At 42.5% G+C, this 21,334-nt stretch overlaps 1 protein-coding gene across 5 annotated transcripts in view; it reads right to left on the bottom strand.

Annotated features, from left to right (window-relative positions):
- The window catches only part of Smg6 (SMG6 nonsense mediated mRNA decay factor), a 217,887-nt gene that overhangs the window by 23,372 nt on the left and 173,181 nt on the right, over positions 1 to 21,334 (bottom strand). The window lies entirely within an intron of this gene.

The following is a 21,334-nucleotide window of genomic DNA, read 5'->3' as shown; positions in this document are numbered from 1 at the left end:
TGCCACTTTCTGGCACCCTTATTGTTCCTCTCCACTCTTCTCCCAATCTAGCTCCAGATCTCACCGGAAAAACTTGCAGCCTAGGTGCAAAATGAATTATGAGGGCTCTCTTTTGGTCATTTAGTTTCGACTAGGTCCCTCTGATATGTTCCTGTCCCACTTAAGTCACAGTCAAGAGACTGGCGTCGGGCAGTGTTTCCCCTAAGCTTTGCTCCTGCTGGGTTTAAATCAGTTGCTCACACATGACCACATCGACACACACATTGGTGCTTTCGTACAATTTGGGACTGATTTAGCAGACATGAAATTCACTGCCTTGAGCAATCATCAAATTTGTCAAATCATCAAATGTCTCATGAAGTGTCCACAGACATCCAGTCTGGGGTTCTCCCTGCAATACCTCACACACATGCCCTTATACGTTAGCTGGAGCCCTACTTGTGTTACTGACAGCCTCCTCCATTGCCCACTGGTATCCGTCTCATCCTCCCCAGACTCGGAGGTCCTATCTTCCCTACTGACCGATATAGTGCTCACCATGGAGCTGCTTGATTTGCAGCTCAGAAACTGATGATCAGTCCATACAGGAAACACACTGCCATAGCCAGATAGGCCACAGGAGGCAACCCCTTCATCACCAGTGACTCCGGCTCATACTGAATGCTGGCCCCTAACAACTCCCCACTGTTGAATATGAAAGGTACTAATATGTTGCATAATGCAGTGCAGGACTCTAACATGGAGACTGTTGGCTCATGGTTTTATGGGCACACATGTTATTTCCTCATCCGGATAACAACCCCCTTAGTAGTAAAGACCACAACTCCTACTTTTCATACCTCACAGCAAGGGCTGTAAGCACAAGCTGAGTACACAGCAGGCTCATAGTAAAGGCATTGGGAATTCAGTGGAGCATCCACAGTGAACAGAGGAAGCAGGCACAATTCATGAATTCCCGTTGTGGAAATGAGCACTACGCTGCCAGCCATTGGTCAGGGAAACTGCAACACACACTAGTCACTTTTGGGCCTCATTCTCTACCACCATCTCGCCTGCCTAGCCATCTCACTAATGGTCCTGTTACTACTACAGTCTGGCATCTCAGTACCACCTTGATCTCCACCCAAGAGACTGACCTCAAAAGTTCTCATCCACCCAAAAGAGGTTTAGAGAAAAGGATAGCCTCTGGAGCTTGAGGCTCCTGGTCCTGGGCTTAAAGAAGGAAGGAAACCTGCTTGGGCTTGGGCAGGTAACCACGGTCCCATTGCGTGCATTCAGACATGTGATGAGGAAGGCTAGAATACAGAAGCAGGAGCTAAAAGGCATTAAAGAACAGAGCTGAAATGAGTAATAGCCTGGCAGGCAGCACGCACAGTGGCCTCCCTGCATCCCCAGCCTCTCACTTGCAGAGGAAACTTCTGCATTTCCACAAGACTGCCAGTTTCCTCTCTGTGGTCTAATTTTAACCACCTTGTCGTTACAGTGTGTGTCAGCCATCTGACCTCACTATGACCTCTGACCTTATGCCCCAGCTACTGCTCACACTATGGAGAATTATGTAATGGGTCCAGGACTTTCCTTTTTGGCATGAGGCTGCTGCCACTAAATGGAGAGGAGGTGGGGCTGATGAGGTGAGGACAGAGAAGCAATTCATGATGGTCCTTGGCTCACCTGGATGGTGAGAGGTCCACAGATACTCCTGTTGAGCGGAGGCCAGAAATCTGCCCAGGAGAGATGGAGGGTATACATGCAGACAGGCAGGTAGGATCTTGGATGGTACACTGCATGGCTCAGGAAGAAAGTATGATTCCTGGCCAAGAGGGAGAAAGGCCACATGTGTGGACGTGGGACTCCTGGAGACGGGGATTTCCAGGGCACAGCGGGACCCAGGGATGCAGACATCCTGAGCCTGCCTGTGGCACATCCTTAGAGGATCAGTGAGAATTGTCCAACACATGGCTAGACAGCAGAAAGGGACCCCCCTTCTTTCATTTCCATGTCTTTAGAAGGAAGCTGGTTTCCTTGGGGATTTAGTCTGCTATAGCCATTAGTTCTTCCCTAGGGCAAGGACACTCCTATCTCACAAAAGAAAGGGCTTTGATCCACTGGGGACTCTCGAGTTTGTTTTAGGAGGTCTGAAAACAATACTGTTTGAATAAAGCAGAATCACCCAGTCCTTTGGAAGAATGTCCTCTCTGACCTGTAATCCAACTGGTAAGAAGTCAAGGTTGTGCAGAGTTTTGTTGGGCTTCTACAGTGCACTGTGACAGTGAGAAATGTGGAGTTGAAGCTATTTAAGGAGATGGAGAATCTGAGAGGCAGGCCAATCTGAGTGCACAGGAACACAAGGAAACCACCTATCTTTAGTCCACTGCAAGAATATTCTACCTCAAGGAGGGGCAATAAACCCCAAAAAAAGGAAAACCATAGCTCTGTTAATGCTGAAGCTCTTTAGGAGCTCTTGTGAATATTCTATTGCACAACGCCTCTAGCATTTGAGTCAGGGCAAGAGAAAAAAAAGCCATACAAAACAAAAGAAACAAAAATAGTTTATCAGGTTTAATGGATATTAAGATGAAAAAAGCATTTCAAATCATCTTCAAAAAGCAAACTCCATTGCCTGGCAAGCTTGAGGTCATGAGTTCGATCTAGTACTAAAAAAAAAAAAAAAAAAAAGAAAAAAATGGGGCTGGGGATTTAGCTCAGCGGCATAAGCGCCTGCCTTGCAAGCAGGCAGTTGTGAGTTTGATCCCTGGTACCAATAAAAAGGAAAAAGACAAAAAAAAAAAAAAAAAAGAAAAGAAAAATCAAACTCCCAAGGCCAGGGCTACACGATGAGTTTAAGGCCAGCTAGAACTACATAGTGAGTGAGACCCTGTCTCAAAAAAGCAACAAATGAACAAACAAACAAATGAACATACAGAGTATGTTCAAGATTGTCTTTTCTTGGTAAAGAACTTCTTGGTAGGAGAAAGGTTAAAGCTAGGTTCCCTGCTCGGAAATGAAGGAGTCCTGATGAAGTTTGTGACGTAACCCTCACAATAATTCTGCTCATGAGTACACTGTTTCATTCTGTGTCAAAGAAAAGCAGAGAATGTGCTGGGCGTGGTGGCTCACGCCTATAATCCTAGCACTCTAGCACTCGGGAGGCTGAAGTGGGAGGATCCTTGCGAGTTCGAGACCATCCTGGGCTACAAAGTGAGCTCAAGGCCAGCCTGAACTGCATAGTGAGACCCCGTCTCAAAAAAGACCAAAAAAAAAAAAAAAAAAAAGGAAAAGCAGAGAGTGTAAAGGCTATGCACATTATGTCTTGGGTGATCCCTAGATTCACTAGCGAAGAGCTGGGCAGAAGCAGCTTTCTTCCTGGGCTGTGACAGGTGAGGCTGGGGTAGGGTTAGAAGTGGGTAAAAGGCTCATAGAATACCACGGAAATTTTCTTAGTGTATCTTTTGAGTGGCAATCCTGGCTGCCTGAGAGACACTCACTTCACAGATTATTAAGAACTCCAAAGTTAATAGACAAAATGCCTCAAATGAATCATTTTAGCCTTGAAAAGAACACTGGGGCTTTAGGTCAAGGAACAACTAAAAGAAAGACACCCAAAGAAAGCCCCTTTCTCTTCCCCTGAAGATCATCTGAGGCAGCTTGACCCACAGGCAGGAACTGAAACCTTGAGCTTCAGGGCTCCCGTTATCACCCAATCAGGTCCACCAGCACAGAACTAAGCAGAAAGGAAAACCATGTGTTTGATGTGGTGAGGTGATAGTGGACCCCTGGCCTGTTCCAGGCTGAGGTCCTTCAAGAGATACTTTGAGCAGGCAGTGGGTGAGTGGGGGTGAAACCCAGGGGAAGGTGAGGTGCTGAGAAACTCAAGAAACTCTAGGCCAAGAAAAGACTGGCCTACCAGCCTGGGGGATCTGAGGTGAAGAGGTGGTAAGTAAGGAAGAATTATGTCCTCTGAAAATTGGTGACTCTCCACAACCCTTCCAGAAGGGCAAGCCCAGCCTAGGCAGAGATAGATGCCCAGGAAGGAACAGAGAAGGAAATCAATGTGCCTTATGGAAATGGGAAGAGTGAAAGAGAAAATAGCTTAACAGAAGGCATCACATACTGATGCTGGCTGAGATGCATGGTTAAACACCTCAGAATAGTTGTGGGGAAGGGAGCAAATCCTAGATCTGGCCACAGAACATGAACAGGGGTCAGAGCTGAATCAGGCCTCTGGATGCAAACTCTAGGGAATGAAGGACTGACATCATTTTTATTAGATCCTTGTTTTCTCAAAACAGGCCTCTGGGAAGGCATGAAGATTACAGAAGCTGGGCATTTGCAGTATTATTCCTGCCGAACTTCTGGTTTCGGAGAATCAGAACAAATTATTTTGTGTTTTTGAGACATGCAGTTCACTATGCAGTTCAGGCTGATCTTAAACTCACTTTTGTAGCCCAGGCTGGCCTTGAACTTTTAGCAATCCTCCTCCTTCAGCCTCCTGAATGCTGGAATTATAGGCTTGGGCCACTGTGCTCCACTGAAAAATCAGAATTTAAACTTGCACTATCAGCCAGTTTTTTCTTCTGGTCTTAAGAAGTTCAATTTGCTATTGCTCTTTTGGTTAAAGAACAAAATCACATAGGTTTTCCCCTACAAACTGTAGTTTACAGGTTGTTTTTCTTGTTTCTCTAAATCGAGTCAATTATTCTCATATTTGTTGAAACCTTCAATCAAACTTTATAGCTTGTTAATGTTACAGAATGTCTTTAGAGCAAATAAGATGCAGACAGGAAAGTGAAGTCTTGCCGAGACTAAACTTTAGAATAGCGTCCAAATCCACCACCAAGGTTGGTAAAATACAGGCTGCTTGGCTGGCTTCTGAGGTCAATTAGCAATGGGTTAATTATCATCTTTAATGAGCCAAGCTGACAGGACTGGCAACAAGAAATTTAACTCAAACTAATGTGTCTTCACAAACCAGGAAACTAGTTATGCATGCCTTGCCTTACCCGCACAGGAGACTGAAGGGAAGCACAATTCTGTAGCACCCAAGGGTGGGTTGGCCTGAGAAAGGGTCTGCCAACGAGGGAGAGTTCATACACGAGAAATGAAGAATACCACACAGAGGGTCCTCTGGAGCTCAGAGGACAGAGGAAATGGTTTATTCACATTCCTAGGGTGAGGGGCTTCCTGGTAGGGAGCAAACTCCAAAGGAATGAGGGAAACTGGCCACAGATGTACAGTCATTCTGAAGACACACTCAGTAGTTTAGGTCAGGGAGACAGATACAACCTAGCTGGACTGGAACAAGTTTGTATGAAATGGAGAGAGAGGGTAACAAGGTCAGAGGGCAGAGAAGGGACTAATATGTGCTAGAGCTGAATGACTAAGGGAATAGAGGGAAAAAAAGCATACTCCTGTGCCAGATGCATTTCCTGACAAGTCCCAGCACATTGCCCTAGGTATCCATTTGAATAGTCCTTCACTCTTTCCCTATTTTCACTCCAGCATGGCCTCATTTCTATGCAAACTGCCAAGCACAGACCACTTCCCCAGTCACTTCTGATCCCAAAGTCCAGACTCAGCCCACTCCAGTCATGTCTTAGTTTGTGCTAGCTGATGGAGTCAACGGATCATTATGCGAAATGCTAACAGCACTGGTTAATACACAGCAGCCATATAACTCCATGCCCTTGTTCAGCTGTTCTCAGAGAAGGCAGTGTGGGGCACTGTCTGTCATCTGGCACCGCATAGAGTAGTGAGCAGGCTGTCTCCCAACCAGTGTCCATGCATACAGGAATGCGTGCGTGCACACACACACACACACACACACACACACACACACACACACACATGTCTGAGTAACTTTCCTTTTAAAAAAGGATAGGGTAGCTGGGAACTGGAAACAGAGGGAAGATTTGATAATGGTGAGGCTTCTTCTTTTTTCTTTTTTTGGTGGTTCCAGGGATTGAACTCGACCTCATGCTTGCCAAGCAGGCACTTAGAACACTGAACTAAATTCCCAGACCCATGGTGAGGTTTCTTAACAGAGTTTTATTGAAGATTTTGAAAGGTAGCCGGACATAGTGGCTCACCCCTATAATCGCAGCTCGGGAGGCTAAGGCAGGAGGATCACTGTGAAATTGAGGCCAGTTTGAACTATATAGCAAGACCCTGTCTCAAAAACAAAACAAAAACATTCCAAAAGGAACCGGCAAAGCAACTGTGTTCACATCAGAGAGAGGGTCAGGGGAATAGAGAAGCTGTGGAACTACATACAGTGAGTAGTAGGAAAAACAGGTCCATTTTGGTGAAGACAAGGCAATACAGAGGCCTGCTCGACAGCCTGTGTTTTATTGTCAGACAAACCTAAGTTCAAGTCTTAACTGCCAGCTCCTGGCTGTGTGTCCATAGGAAAGTTACTAAACCTCTCACAGCTTTTGCTCAAATTGTTTATAAAGTTTAAAAGACATATCAAAGATTTAGTGAGATGCCTGGGTTCAATAAATTATCAATACAATGTTCAATAAATTAGCTGGTATTTTTTTCTCTCTCTGATTCATTCTATGCAGAGGTAATACTCTGCTTAACACCAGCATGAGCTTTGGAAGCCACACTCAGGTAAGGTGGGAAGCCATATCTGGCACACAGCCTAGGCTCAGGGAGCCAGCTGGAATGTTCACCTGACTACTGAAATTGGTGCAATGTTTTATTCGGTGCTAAGGTACTAGACTCAATCTATGAAGTAGGCCACCTGGTGGAGGTAAAGCCTGGCCTCTCTCCAGCAGTTCCTTTTAAGACCTCGTCTCCAGAAAGATTCTTAGGCTTGCACACCATGGACATGCATGCATTCTACAGAGCTCGAAACAGGCCCAAAGACCTACGCTTTCAGACAAATATGCCACTAGTACATATTACCAGTAATAAAATCCTGGAGTAAAGCACAATTGCCTTGTCTACCCAGTCCTTTCATAATGAGGTATGGGTGGTGGCTTTATTTTTGCTAAGGTGTCTTAAGATACCAATAAATGAGACCCAGTGGGAACCTCACCCCAGGTCTCCTAGTAAGAGAGTACCATTGAGAAAACTCCCACCATGGTATTTTCCACCCACCTGAATTTCCTGAGCTTGAATATTCTGAACAAATCCAGAGTCTGGTCTTTCCTGGGCAGAGTGCAGCTTGTTCTTCTTGAACTGTTCTCCCACAGTAAGAACTCTTTCTCAGAGCTCTACTGTTTCATCAAGTACATTCTCAACAGCAAGGACAAGTGTGCGCAGAGAGCAAGCTATAGGCAACAGTAGCTCAGGCTACAGTCCAACCCTGCTTCCCCTGCAGAGTGCTCTGAGAACAGCCACCCACACTGGCAAGGGTTGGGGCGGATACTGGCACTGCCAACACAAGCCTTTCAGGTCTGGCTGGCTTCACTGGTCTGAAACCTGGAACACAGGCACTTGGGTCCTCACTTACTGAACCAGCAGGGGAGGCTACAAGCTCAGCCCCTGGGGATGAACGTCCTCCATCTGTCTCAGTCTGCAAATATCCACATAGTATTTCTACACTGCTAGTTAGTTCTGGATGACGAGTACTGAGTCTCAGTCTCTATTTACTCTGAGCCATTCTTATTTGCCTTCCAGACAGACAGAGCTGGGTGGCCAATTTCTACGTTTATGTTCAGGCATCTTTACCAAACTTGTTTCTAGTTTTATGTGTTTTGTGTAGGGAGAGTGCACCCCTTCTGAAATATGTGTAGCATTTAACATATTTAGTTAACATTCAATTTGGCAAATATTTTCTAAGTGCCTACATTGTCCTGGATTTGGTGGTTCAGGACAAAACAAGGCAAAGTCTCTGATATAGTGAGGAGAGGGTAACAGTGATATCAAGTGGATCAAGAGACTCCCTGAATAAAGATAGAAATATATACCTTTATGCCCACTACCTATTGCACTTAGGAAGTCAGAATTCCCATTCCTTTTCTCTGAAGACAGAAGGATGAAGAGGCAGCCAGAGAAGAAGAAAAGCTCATTGTAGAAAACTAGTACACGGCTCCTTTTTCCCTCTCTGGTTTATGGTTCCTGAGGAATCATGACAAAGACTTCCCTTGGGCTGGGGATTTAGCTCAGCGGCATAAGCACCTGCCTTGCAAGCAGGTGGTTGTGAGTTCGATCCCCGGTACCGATAAAAATGAAAAAGACAAAAAAAAAAAAAAAAAAGACTTCCCTTGGGCTTGGCTTTGCTACAAAATGAATCCTCATCTGTCTCAATGCTTTCTGCTCTCGGTACTGGCCTCTCTCTCTTACCTTCTCCCCTTGGACCTTCCTATAGGTTACTGCTGCACTTCTGGCAATTATTTCCTAACCCTTGACTCCAGGCCCTAGGTAAACCTGTTTGCTATTTTCCCACAGGCAATTTGTTCCTTTTGGGACCTCAAAAACTGTACAGATGATTACTTAAGTTCACCATGCCGTTCCTTAATTTAACCAGTTCCTTACCTCACATTCTTTTAATCTTGATACTCTTTCTTTTCAAGATGGCTTTGTCCAGTCTATTGGGCCATTGCCACAAACGTTTCCTAAGTATCTACTATATGACAGGATCGATACTAAACATTCTGGGTATAAAAGAGAGAAGGCCAGGGGCTGGGGATTTAGCTCAGTGGCGTAAGTGCCTGCCTTGCAAATGGGCAGTCGTGAGTTTGATCCCTGGTACTGATAAAAACAAAAAAACCCAAAAATAAATAAATAAATAAAATAAAAGAGAGAAGGCCAACATAATCCTTGATGTCACAGGACTTTCAGTCCAGCAAGGGATAACTGGATTGTCCTTTCAGCACCAGAGGGCTAGACTTACACTTCATTCATCTTTTTTGGCCTCATCAGCAGCCCTCAACCAATCCCCGCCCCGCCATCTGACAAGCTCTTACTATGTAATCCAGGCTGGCCTTGAAATCACTATGTAGCTGAGATGGCCTTGAATTTGTGGTGATCTTCTTGCCTCTGCCTCCTAAGTGCTGGGGCTCCAGGCATGTGATACCACATCTGACAATATATTATTTACATGCTGCATGTGAACTGCCTTGCTCTGAGATGGAAAGGTATTGATACGTTTTTCAGCGCAGCTAGAAAGATAGAAAATATGAAATAAAAGTAGTCTTTATTCTAAAGAATGTAGAGAGAACCCCATGACCACTGGGGTCTGGCTTTTCTCTGCCGGACATGTGGTGGTGGTAGGGATACGTACAGCTTTGGTCTGGGGTGGTGCCTATTGATGCACAACTAGCCCAATGGAATTCATATGTGCCATAGGTAAATTGCCTATGGGCGGGGAAGATGACCTCAAGGTAAAGCTCCTTGGTTCTGCCTCTCACTGCTGTAGTATCCTATCTAGGGCAAAATCCTTTCAGGTATGTGTATGTTAGTGGGGATCAAATCCTGAAGTGCTGAGCTGTATCTCCAGATGTTTCTTTCCATTTTTTACAATTTTGAGAAAAGATTTTGCACTATTGGCCAGGCTGGCCTTGAACCTGGCAAGCCTCCTGCTAACTTAGTCTTCCAAATAGCTGGGATTATAGGTGTATGCTATCATGCGTAGCTTGAATGAGTCTCAATACTCATTCAGAGCCACAAGTGAACATTTCCCAGCAATCTCCTTCAGACATTTCTAAGCAGTCCAATCATTTCTTGAATACTCCAGATAGAGTAGAGGAAAGATCCTGGGAAGCTTTAAAAACAGACATTACAGGAGGCTGGGGGTTTAGCTCAGCGGCATAAGCGCCTGCCTTGAAAGCAGGCAGTCATAAGTTCGATCCCCGGTACCGATAAAAAGGAAAAAGACAAAACAAACAAACAAACAAACACCACAAACCAAAAACCACAGGCTGAAGCAGGAGGACAACTGTGAGTTCAAGGTCAGTGTGGGCTAATAGTGAGTTCAGGACCAGCCTGAACTATATAGGGAGACCCTGTCTCAAACAACAAAAATATGCCAGGTGTGATGGCATGGGCTGCAATCTCAGTTCTTGGGAGGCTGAGGCAGGAGAATCACTGTGAGTTTGAGGCCTGCCTGGGCTGCGTTGTGAGACTCTTTCTTGACAAAACACAACACAACACAACACCAGCCATTACTTAATGCTAAGAAAAATAAAATTTTTTTTGGTACCACGGATCGAACTTACAACCTCACACTTGCCACGCAGGTGCCTAAGTCATTGAGCTAAATCGCTGGCCCACATTACTAAGTAATTTTTACCTACATAGACTTTTTTTTCCTGCTAAACTTACAGTCCTGACCACACAGTATGAGAGGTCTGTTACTGTCTTGGGTTGATAAGGGGGCTTTATTTGCTGGTAGGAGCTCATTCCATTTTTGAAATCTAATTGATAAAAATGTCTCTCTTGGCTCAAATCTGTCCCCTAATGCTTCTAATTCTTTGTCTGGGGTTCTATATGAATCCTAACCTTGTCTGACTGGCCTCAAATTATTTGAGGTCTTCTGTGTTATACCTTCTTTAGGCTAAACAGTTCCACTTCTTAACTGTACTGACTTAGAAACAGTCTCCTCAACATCCTGATGATTTTTCCCCTAAGACTAATGGGTCTCCTGAAGGGAGTGAGGGCCCTTGTGTCACCCAGCAGCACAGAATAGAGTAGATCCTTGCTCTGTTCTGGATACTTCAATTCTCTGAGTAAACTAAATTCTATTATTCTTTTGTTGCTTACTACCAGCTTGCATTACTAACGAACTATGAGCTTCTAATCCTCTTCTTCTCTTTTTTGGGGTACCAGGGATTGAACTTACGACTGTGTGCTTGCAAGGCAGGCACTTAGGCTGCTGAGCTAAATCCCTGGCCTGAGTTTCTAATCTTCTAATCAATAAATTCCCAAACTGTTTTGAGATATGTGGCTAAATCATGTCTCTTCCCACTGATGTCAAACCTTGCACTAAGAGTTTCTCTATGCTATAAGAAATTCTATTATTTGTACCATTGTGCTGCACGCTCCTTGCTATATGCAGCTGACTTCTGGACAAGGGTAGGACCGTACATTTGTTCTTGTCATATATGCCTTTCACTGCCACCTATCAAATACTCTCTGGATCCTCAACTTGTCATCTGACCATGCATTCCTTCTCAAGTTCACACCATCTGTAAATTTCATCAATGGGTTTGTTTATGCTTCTCAGTATTGTATCTTCCTCCCATTAACATGCTGTTTTTCCCTCCTAAGATTCCTGAGGGTAGGTCTTCTGTGTGTACATGCATTTAAAATAAAATGTACCTGCATTATCTAATATGCAACTATAGAAAACATGGGTGACTAATCATGGCAGGCAGATGGCAACCTTAGGGCAACTTCAGAAGACATCATCATGGAGGGAAGTACACTATGTCAACCAGGCTCTCCCAAACTGTGCCCTCAAACTGAGATGCTCCTCTTTACTTTTGGTGTTGCTCCTGAGCTAAGACTCATTAATGGGAGTTGTCTTTCAGCAGGGTACCTACAGATTTTCTAATTTGAAATAAGATACCATAAGAAGCCAAGCTCTGGGCATGTCTTGCCTTGCCTTAACAGGAGGATGCCGCCCCAGTGCAAGATGCAGCGTACCTTGACAAGAGGTGAGACTTAGATGTTCTTCAAAGCATGGATGACATGTTATTTTTTTCCTTTGGCACTAGGGACTGAACCTAGGGCTTCACACATGCGAAGCACATGCTTTATCATTGAGCTACTCCCTCAACTTCTAATGTCATGCTTTTAAAAACAAATCACAACCTTATTTGGAGAACCTCCAAAGCGTATTTAAAAATACAGTATGGAGAAATTCTTTGAGATTATCACTGCAATAGAAAGCCACCTTAAGTTGCATATTCAGGTTCTGTGTTTCTAGAATTTTGATTCCCAAATGTTGCTCCAGCCTTCTAAACTGGAGACAACACAAAGTCTCCAACTAAAGGTAACTAATCAGGGCTGGGCACTGTGGAGTATTTCTGTGATTACAACAATTGGGAGGCTGAGGCAAAAGGATCTCTGTGAGTTTGAGGCTAGCTTGAACTACACAGTAAGTCCAGGCCATCTGAATTACATAGTGAGACGGTTTCAAACAAAACGAACAAGCAAACAAACAAAAAACCAGGTAACTAACTCAGCTCCATACAGAATATAGACCATAGATAGGTAACAAGTAAAACAAATGTCTGACACATAGAACAAGTACAATATTAGTTTTCTTTCACCTCTAAACACTAAAAAGTATTTTTCAAGTTCATCTGTACCAGAATCACATACTAGGCTTGTGACAAATACAGATTTCTAGACTCCATTTTGGACTAAATGAATTTGTATTTCTGGATGAAGGACCTTGGAATGTGGTTTTTGGTTTTTTTTTGAGAGAGAAAGAGGTTTCACTATTTAGCGCAGGCTGGCCTCAAACTCATAAGCAGTCCTTCTACCTCAGCCTTCCAAGTGCTGGAATTATAGGTGTGTACCACCACATCTGGAGGAATATATACTTTAATACACACATACACATATGTTTTATATATATACACACATATATGATTAAACTCAGAGGCTTATATTTGCTAGGTAAGTGCTCTACCACTGACTTTCCCCAGACCCACAGTATTTCAGCTGCCCAAAAGAAGTGCAACAAGTCCAGAAGTTTAGTCTTCAAGAAATCAGCAACAATAGGCTGACCCATTCTCTCTTCATGTGAATGTCCACAGTGGGTCAGATCGTTCTCATTACGGACATTGTGAAGGTTTCTGCCCTATACACATGCAAACACTTTGAACCACTGAAGCTGGGGGCAGTGAGCACAGGGAGTAAGAGTAGCGGCTCCCCCACTTAACTAGCTGCATTACTTTCAGCAAGTTAACTTTCAGCAAGTCACTTCTTTGTGCTTTGATTTCCTCAACTGGATAACTGAGGTAACGTGGTGCCTACTTTGTGAGGTTGTTGTGGAGACTGAGTGGATTCATGTAGTTGGCTCAGTGACCAGCACCTATTAGCCATTTCTGAGTGTTATTTGTAGCTGATGAGCATGAGTGAAACATGCAGCAGGCTTCTCCTTGTGCCCTGGGAAGCCCAATGGCATTTTTCCAGGAAGTTGGCCTTGGTGAGTGGCAAAAGCCTTGCGCTACGAAGTCCTTGCATCTGCCTTCAGATCTTTACTCTGCTGAATGTGTTGTTTAGTTGAATTTTAGTTTCCTCATCTGTTATCTGGAAGTAATAGTAACTGCTTCATAGGATGCTAAGCCTGTTCTAGAGTCTAAAAGTATCATTAAAAATGTTAAGGTATGAGCTGGGCAGAGTGGTGCAAATCTATAATCAATCTACTTATGTCTCAGAAGGGCTAAAAAGCTTCAGAATTTGAAAAAGAAGTTGAGGACAACTATGATTAAAAAGGGTGGTACAGGTTCTTCTCACATGATAAGCTGCTCAGGAGGACTTGGAGGGTTTGATGGAATTATTTAGTACACAGCTCCCCTCTGGCTAGAGAGCAGAGGAAGAAATAGTGGACCAGTGTGTAAAGCTCCAGAGCGGAAAATTTCCGTTGGTGTCCAAACTAAGTTTTTGGCTTTCTGTGAGGCTTGGAAAGACTTAATACTGATGTTTTAATCACCTGTTTAGTGTTCTGAAGACTCCTGTCAGCGGCCTCACTGAGCGTGCTCCAGCAGGCAGAGAGGAGCTGCTGGCTCAGGCACCACACACTTGTATGAGCTGTTTCTTTCCCATGGCTGTCTCCAATACCTTGCAGCTTCCGCTGGGACACTTGGAGGGTCAAGCCAAACCCTCGAGTACCACAGGAGACTGAGGATATTCTTTTTTGCTAACTCCTCACTAGATATTAAGTCAGGAAGGACCCTTAAAAAGAGGCAAGATGCGCCAAGATAAGGTGTGGTCTCTGAGAGTAGTCTTCTAGCAACAACTTGGTGGTACACAGAGGACAACCTTGCCTTCTAGGATAACCATCATCTACATACTCTGAAGCTCTTAGGGACTTATCATAAAAGAAGTCCTTACAAGTGAATAGAATACTGAACAAACTCAAGGTAAAGCAATTGTAAAAACAAAAATTCATTACAGTGTAAGAAGTCCTCAAGAAATTTTGGGATAGTGGCAAATAGATCAAGTCAGTACTTTACTTAATCTGCCATTTTTGCTGGCCACAGCTTCTTGGTGGCTGCAATATCCCCTTTTATTAGAAAATGATTTACATGAAGTGGTGACTGATGGCTGCCAGGCATTAAGCTATTTCATTTGATTATCTCAGTTATCCTGTAAGATAGAAAGGGGAAGAAAAAACTGAACCATAAAGAAACTAAACATCTAGTCAGTGATGAGGCTGGGATTTTTAAAAAAAATTAATCAATTTTTTTTGAGATAAGTTCTTGCTATTTATTTCACTGGCCTCAAACTTGCAGTGAATCTCCTAAACTTCCCAAGTGCTGGGATTACAGGTGAGCACCACCACACCTAGCCCAAGGCTAGATTTGAACCCAGAGTTGGCTTACTCTAAAGACTATACTCAGTCCACTACACTCTATGGTCTCGTAGGAAGGCAATGGTACTTTTGCAGAAAGCGTAACAATGTACCGATAGGGCACTTTTGGAGAAAGGAACTTACTTCAAATCCTTTCTCACCTAAATGATACTACACTTGCATTAGCTTGATAGCAGCTCAAAGGTATGCGGACAAAATATACAGTTCTGATCAATTTTCATTTTGATGAACATAAAATGAATGGGTGCTTGGCTAAGGTAAGGCAAGAATAAAAACAATGAAATTAAAAACTTCCCAGGATACGTGCCCTGCAAGTTATGTCATTCAGATTAGTTTCATTTCTTGGGATGCAAACAGGCAAGACCTCTGCTGATCAGCTGTTTAGCTGAATGAACATAGAAACTAATCCCTGCTGGGTGCTAAGACCTACGTATGAGTGGACATACTGTAAAGAGGGAATTTCATCTGCAAGTATGAGTACAAGATAATGGAAATCAAATCTTCTTTCTTCTACTTGGTGTCTAAAGGCTGTCTACCTCAGAAACTTACTGTATAAGCAACAGGGTATGTTGTTCATCTGTCAACTCCTGATCATGAAGTAAGGTATGAAGGAGGAGGACAAAGTGCTAAGTTTACTTCTGGCTGGGTGTATAGGTCAGTGATAGAGCATGTGCTTAGCATGCTCGAACCCCTAGAATTTCTTCTCAGTGGAAAGACCAGATTTATAACGAAGACGCCACTTTCTGACTCAATTCTTAGAGAACATTTCCCTGCTATACAATTTTCCCTTCTATTACATCTCCTTCCTTTTTACTTTCCAGGGGAAGCTTCTCCAACTGTCTGCTCTCTGGGTCTGAGAGTTAACTTCCTTTTGTCTGGTCAGACCACTCTGCCATGCCATTCCCTGTCCTGTCACGCCAGAGTTCAAGGAGATAAGCTTCCAACATGCCCTTTCTTGGAGGAAGGGAGGGAGTCCCTCAAGGGAACTCTGCTTACTGAGGGAAAGAGACTCCCCCAGCAGCAAACAGTACATACTGCCTTTCCTTGGAGACCTTAGAGGAATCTACTTACAAAGTCTGCAGTTAGACAGGGAAGAGTGAGAAAAAAGGAAGAGGGAGACCCTGACCACAGAGGTCTCAAGTCGCACAGGAATAACTGTGAGGACAAGGAAAAGACTGCCCTGACACATAGGCAAAATTAACCAGACCTATCTTGATTATGACAGAGGGAAGGAGCGCTGGGAAAATGAAAAGACAAAGCTTATAGACCAGTGCGTGCCTGTGTGCGTGTTTGTGTGTGTGTGTGGCAGTGTTCCAAAGCTGATGACAAGGCAGACAGGAAACCTCCATGCCCTTGCTGACAGGAAAGGAAGAGAGAAACTCTGAGTCTCGTCTCTCTGCAGGATTTCCAACAGGCATGTGAAGTTCCCCCTCTTCCCAAGGGTGTGCTGACAGCTGGGAATACTGCCCTTCAGGTCAGGCAGGGCAGGGATCTAGACCTCTCAGGAGTTCACGAAGAGGTTCAGTAAAGACTCAAACCATGAGGCCAAACATAAACGGGACTGCCATTTCCTGTTGGGTTTCCACACTACAAAAAAAGTTGGGGAGAACTGCCAAAATGAACGGTCTTTTGTGGAAAATGGAATATGCAGTGTATTCAGCTCCAGGTTCTCACTTGTAAATCGAAGTGAGAACTAGTTGCTAGAGGCTTATAGTGTTAAAGGGACATTCTTTTACACGCCCACCTGCCAACCTTTCTGCTCACTGTCCATGAACTTCCAGGCAGCTGATGACAAAGCTGTCTTGAGCCAGTGGAGCAAGGGCAGACTAAGGCTTTGGCAGATCCTTCTGGACCCCAGTTCGCTATCCTGTGTTCTTAAACAGCTTTGATGGAACAAGCCATCTGTGAGGGTTATTTAACTTGGAGCTGGAAGAGAGTGAGGATGTGGAAAAAATAAACTGAGCAGCCAAAGGATGGGGCCAGAGAGAGAAAGCAGGTGGCATGCTCATGGAACTGTGTGCCAGGACCAAGAGTAGGGTGGGCCTGCAAAAAGGAATGGTGCCGAAAGGAGGCCAGCATGAGAAGGGCTGGATGCCCAAGACAGCAGGATTTTATTTCCAAGGTGGAGGGAGCTGTGTTGTTCCCCTTCAAGGGCTTATAAGCCCTCACTTGTGGGCTTCTGTTTCGAGGAGAATCCTGAAATCATTTGGTGATAAGCAAACTTACTTGGCCACTGACATGCTATCAGAACCCTAATTTCTTGCTGGGCCTGAATCAATCTATAAAATAAATCTAACAAAGTTTTTTTTCTTTTTTCTTTTTTTTTTTTTTTTGAGACAGAGTCTCATTATGCAGTTCAGGCTGGCCTTGGCCTCACTTTGTAGTCCAGGCTGGTCTTGAACTTGCAAACGATCCTGTGGGGATTACAGGTGTGCACCACCACGCTCAGCTTAATCTAACAAATTTTTATATTCCAAATATCAATAATAATGGCAAAATCTAAAAGGGTACATAATAAAAATGGTGTAAGATGTGAGTGAATGTGCATAAATTTTAGAAAACAGCAAATAAAACTGCAAGATGATCGAGGAATATGCATGGGAATCTGGTGTGTGAATGGATTGTAACTGCTTATATCTTTAGTCTTCTCATCAGTTCTTTTCCCTCACTATGAAAACAAATACTAAGGGAGACTTTTTATTTTTAGAATCTAGGCATCTTCACTCATTTTATTTCACTTGATCCTTACTAAAATCTTAAGTGATTACTACAGTCCCTACATTTTACAGAGTAAACTTCAAGTCTAGACAGAACTAAATGAATTTTTTGGAGTTTTCATATGACTAGCACACATTCAAAGAATCTAATGTTTTCATTGCTATAGATTTCTCTGTGTTGGGAGGACTGACAGGAAGATCTAATAAAGGCAGCAAAGAAAAACAGGTAAGAAAAAATACCTAAAGGTGTGCTCAGGTCTACCAGTCATGCTTGTATCATGCATGTAACATGTATCATGAATTTAACAGGCTTGGAAGCAGTCAGCAATGGACTCTTCAGTGAGTCTCAAATAACAAAAGGCTGCACAGGAAAGACTACATTGATATGCAAAAAAATTATGACAAATGTATGTATGTGTTCTAGTCTACATGCTGCTCAGGAAAAGCTCCTGCAGCAAAACAATCAATATCAGGAGGGTCTTCAATAAATTCAAAGGCCAGAAACAAACACTGTAACTTTTTTAAAAATTTTTTTTATTTTTTCATTTTTTTTACTGTAACTTTTTTTTTAACTGCACAATTGAATTACTCTATCTTGACATGTAAGTCAGGTGCTATCACAAGAGGCACTTTGTGTACCCAAAGGACACTTTCAGTATCTATCCCTTTCTGAGGGACTGTACATAGGCTATCTGCCACAGAACACAAAGTAAGATAATGGAGGTATGCCACGCTGATCTCACAGTCTGAAGTTCTCTCATATAAGTGGGGTACAGTGTAACTCTTCCCTTCCTAAACTATACTTAAGCATCTTAAGGTATTTTACTGAACACATTCAGTAAATATTTAGTAAGCATCTGCTTTGGTATGGCAGGCCCTATGCAAGGTAACAGAAAACAGCAATAAGTGAAATGTTCTTCTTGCTCTCACAGAGCAGAAAACAGTGGGGAATACTGTGGAAAAAATAAATAAATAAATAAATAAATACAGGAGAGCCCACTGTGAACCTTCTAACTGGCCCACCTTGCAATATGCAGAGTTTACTTCTTTTCTTTCTTTCTTTTTTTTTTTTTTTTTTTTTTTTAACTTTTTATCGGTACCAGGGATCGAACTCATGACCACCTACTTGCAAGACAGGTGCTTATGGGGCTGAGCTAAATCCCCAGCCCCTTCTTTTCCTCCTTTAACTGGCCCACAATTGCAGAGCATACTTCTTTTTTCTTCTCCTACCTTTAATACCTTGGATAAATGTAAAATATCTTGCTTAAAAAAAAGGGTAAGAGGGACAGAATAACAGGGTAAGAGAGTACTGATATTTTAAATAAGATCAGGAAAGACCTTAAATGAGGTAGCATTTCAACAGATCTGAAGGAGTAAGCCACAAAGCAGACAGGGCTCTTGAATGGGCTTTATGAGTGCATAAGGGAGCTGCAGGGAATCCATACACTATCAGCTATATAGTGTGAAGGAAGCAGAATCAGGTTTTCCAGCCTTGCCCAGTGGGGAAAATCCTCTGAGATTATATGCAGTTTGCATGTCCTCCATGCAGTTTCTGGAAGCTTCCCTCACAAATGAGAGTTTTATGTTGAATTTTAAATTTGACCACAAATATTTAAACTTCTCTGAACCAAAAATACAGTATCTTCTCTGTGGTTTAGTTGGCACTAAGTAAATATTTACAAATTTCTATATGTCTCCCTGTTATTTAAATTTCTTATAGAAGTGCCAAGGTCTTTAGTTGTGATTTACCCGCTTCTACTGGTGGACATGAACTTTGTTCGGACTTAATTCTTGGGGAAAGGAGGTACCTTTACAATTGAAGATTAGGGTCTTTAGAGTTAAAGTTTCAAATTTTGTATTCCTGCTTTTCTCTTAAAAAGAATGTCAATGGTCTTTTCTAAGTTCTTGTGTTTTTACTGCTATATAAAAAATTTAAAATTTTCTGAGCTTTTTGTTCACTAGAGTTGAAAATAAACTTTATCTTTAGTTATATTTAAAAAGCAAAGCAACACACCAAAAAATTCAGGTACAGTGAGCCCCAAACTTCTAAATGTATACTCTTAATTTATATATTGATTCCTGAGAAATACGACCTGTATAAGAATTATAAAGAATAAAGGAAATAGTTTCTGTTCTACAGGTAGGCCTTTGACAAATGACTTGGGAAATGGCTCTGGCTCCAAAAGGGCACACAATTCTCAAACAGTTCTCTAGTTATTCCTAATCCCGGGATCAGCTTCCCTACACGACTGCTGAGAGCCATGTGTCACTCTTATTGAATGAAGGCATACAGACAGATGATCTGGAACTCATGAGCATCAAAACAACCACTCCTACTTCATTCTGGAGATCTAACATTGTCTTTATCTTTCTCTTACTGGGCCTTTGGGTCATGGTCTCCACTCACATTCAGGTGGGGGGTACCTGGGTATGAAACCATAAAACTGATACCCAATGTGAATCACTGGATTGTTCCCTCCTGAGTTTCAAGTAGTGAACTACTTGTTACGAAGTTGCAAACTACTGGAACAACTTGTTATGAAAGTAGCAAGCCCTGCAAACACATTCTGAATACAGTGCTCATCTTAATAAAAATAATGATCCTCAAAAATGTACTTTTTTTTTAATTTTTAATTTTTCTTTTTTTGTACCGGAAATCCAACTCAGGACCTTGTGTTTGTCAGGCAAGCACTCAGCTGCCGAGCAATCTCCCTGACCCTACGCAACTTTAACGGCTTAAAATAAAATTTTTAAGAAAGATTAGCAATGACCTGTAGTTAGGATAGCTTTAAATATACATATTTCTTTTTCATTTACTGTTCCAGTCTTTACTGAAATGACTGAAGAAAAACCAACCACATATCAGAAACTTTGAGGAATTTTCTCCAAGACAAGAACTGGAATGAGAAAAAGGACAACTGATGTTCTTACCCTCTGCGCATCTTTTAAGACTTAAAAAACAAATGGGACAACTGGAACAAGAGCCTAGGTGGGCTGTGATGCAACTGGAAGGAGGGATGGAAAGCACAGCAGAGAAAACTCCCAGACTGCTGGCTTCCAACTAAGGTGAGTGGCCAGGGGAGGCAGAAGGGAGACAAAGCTGAATATGGCTTCTGATGAGGCAGAAAACCCAGAATATGAACACTAGTGGAGAAAGTTGGTTTACTCTAGTAAACATAGAATTAGTTGTTTGTCAAGGTTGTAGCTAGTCCTACTTTTCTCTCTTCTCTAAAAAAAGTTTAACCACAACAAAGATTTTTCAAAATTCTTCTTTTTCCTTTATCTGCATCTGAAAATCTTAAGCGCTAAACTCTCAGAACAAGTATAGACTGGCCCCCAAATGGCTGAAAAAAATTCATCTAACACATAAAAAAGTCATTATAGGTGAACAGAAGGGCACCAGGGTAAGCTATCTGTATAGCTCTCTCTAGAAAAGTCATTGAAAATGTAAGTGAAAACTCTGGAAATGCTTAAATATTCAGTAAGATTTCATAGTAATGACACAATAACAGATAAACACACTATGGGAACAGAAGAGCATCTAGAAATAAGACTCAAATATATATAATCAAAATTAAAATCAAGATTAGAACTAATGTTGAAAAAGATGTAGAACTACCTATATATTAGAGGCAGGGATGGGTAGCAGAATAACCACTCTGAAAAGCTTTTTGGCAATATCTAGTAGGGTTAAATATAATCTAACAGTCTCATTCCTTGGTATAGATCATAAGGATAAGACAATATGCCCACCAAAACACAAACATGCAAATGTTTATGGCATTCCGTTCATAATAACCTAAACTGCTAAAACACATTTGTCAACAGGAGAAAAAAGTGGTCTACTCATGATAAACAAAACAAAATATTGCATAGCAATAAGGAATGAACTACTACTTTTATATGCAACAACATGGATGAATCTCCTACAGTGTGTTGAACAAAAGAACTCAGATACATGTTAAAAATACCAGGCATGGTGGCACATGTCTGTAATCCCTGCATGCAGGAGGCTGAGGCAGGAGGACTGTTTCAAGTACCAGACCTGTCTAAGGCTACAAAGTGAGCTTAAGTTCAGCCTAAACTGCATAACAAGACCCTGTCTGAGAGAGAGAGAGAG

This window comes from Cavia porcellus, unplaced genomic scaffold (assembly GCF_034190915.1).
Source record: "Cavia porcellus strain 051 isolate PalLab524CR breed Dunkin Hartley unplaced genomic scaffold, mCavPor4.1 scaffold_6, whole genome shotgun sequence".
Taxonomy (NCBI): domain Eukaryota; kingdom Metazoa; phylum Chordata; class Mammalia; order Rodentia; family Caviidae; genus Cavia; species Cavia porcellus.
This window is presented reverse-complemented; position numbering and strand designations above follow the sequence as displayed.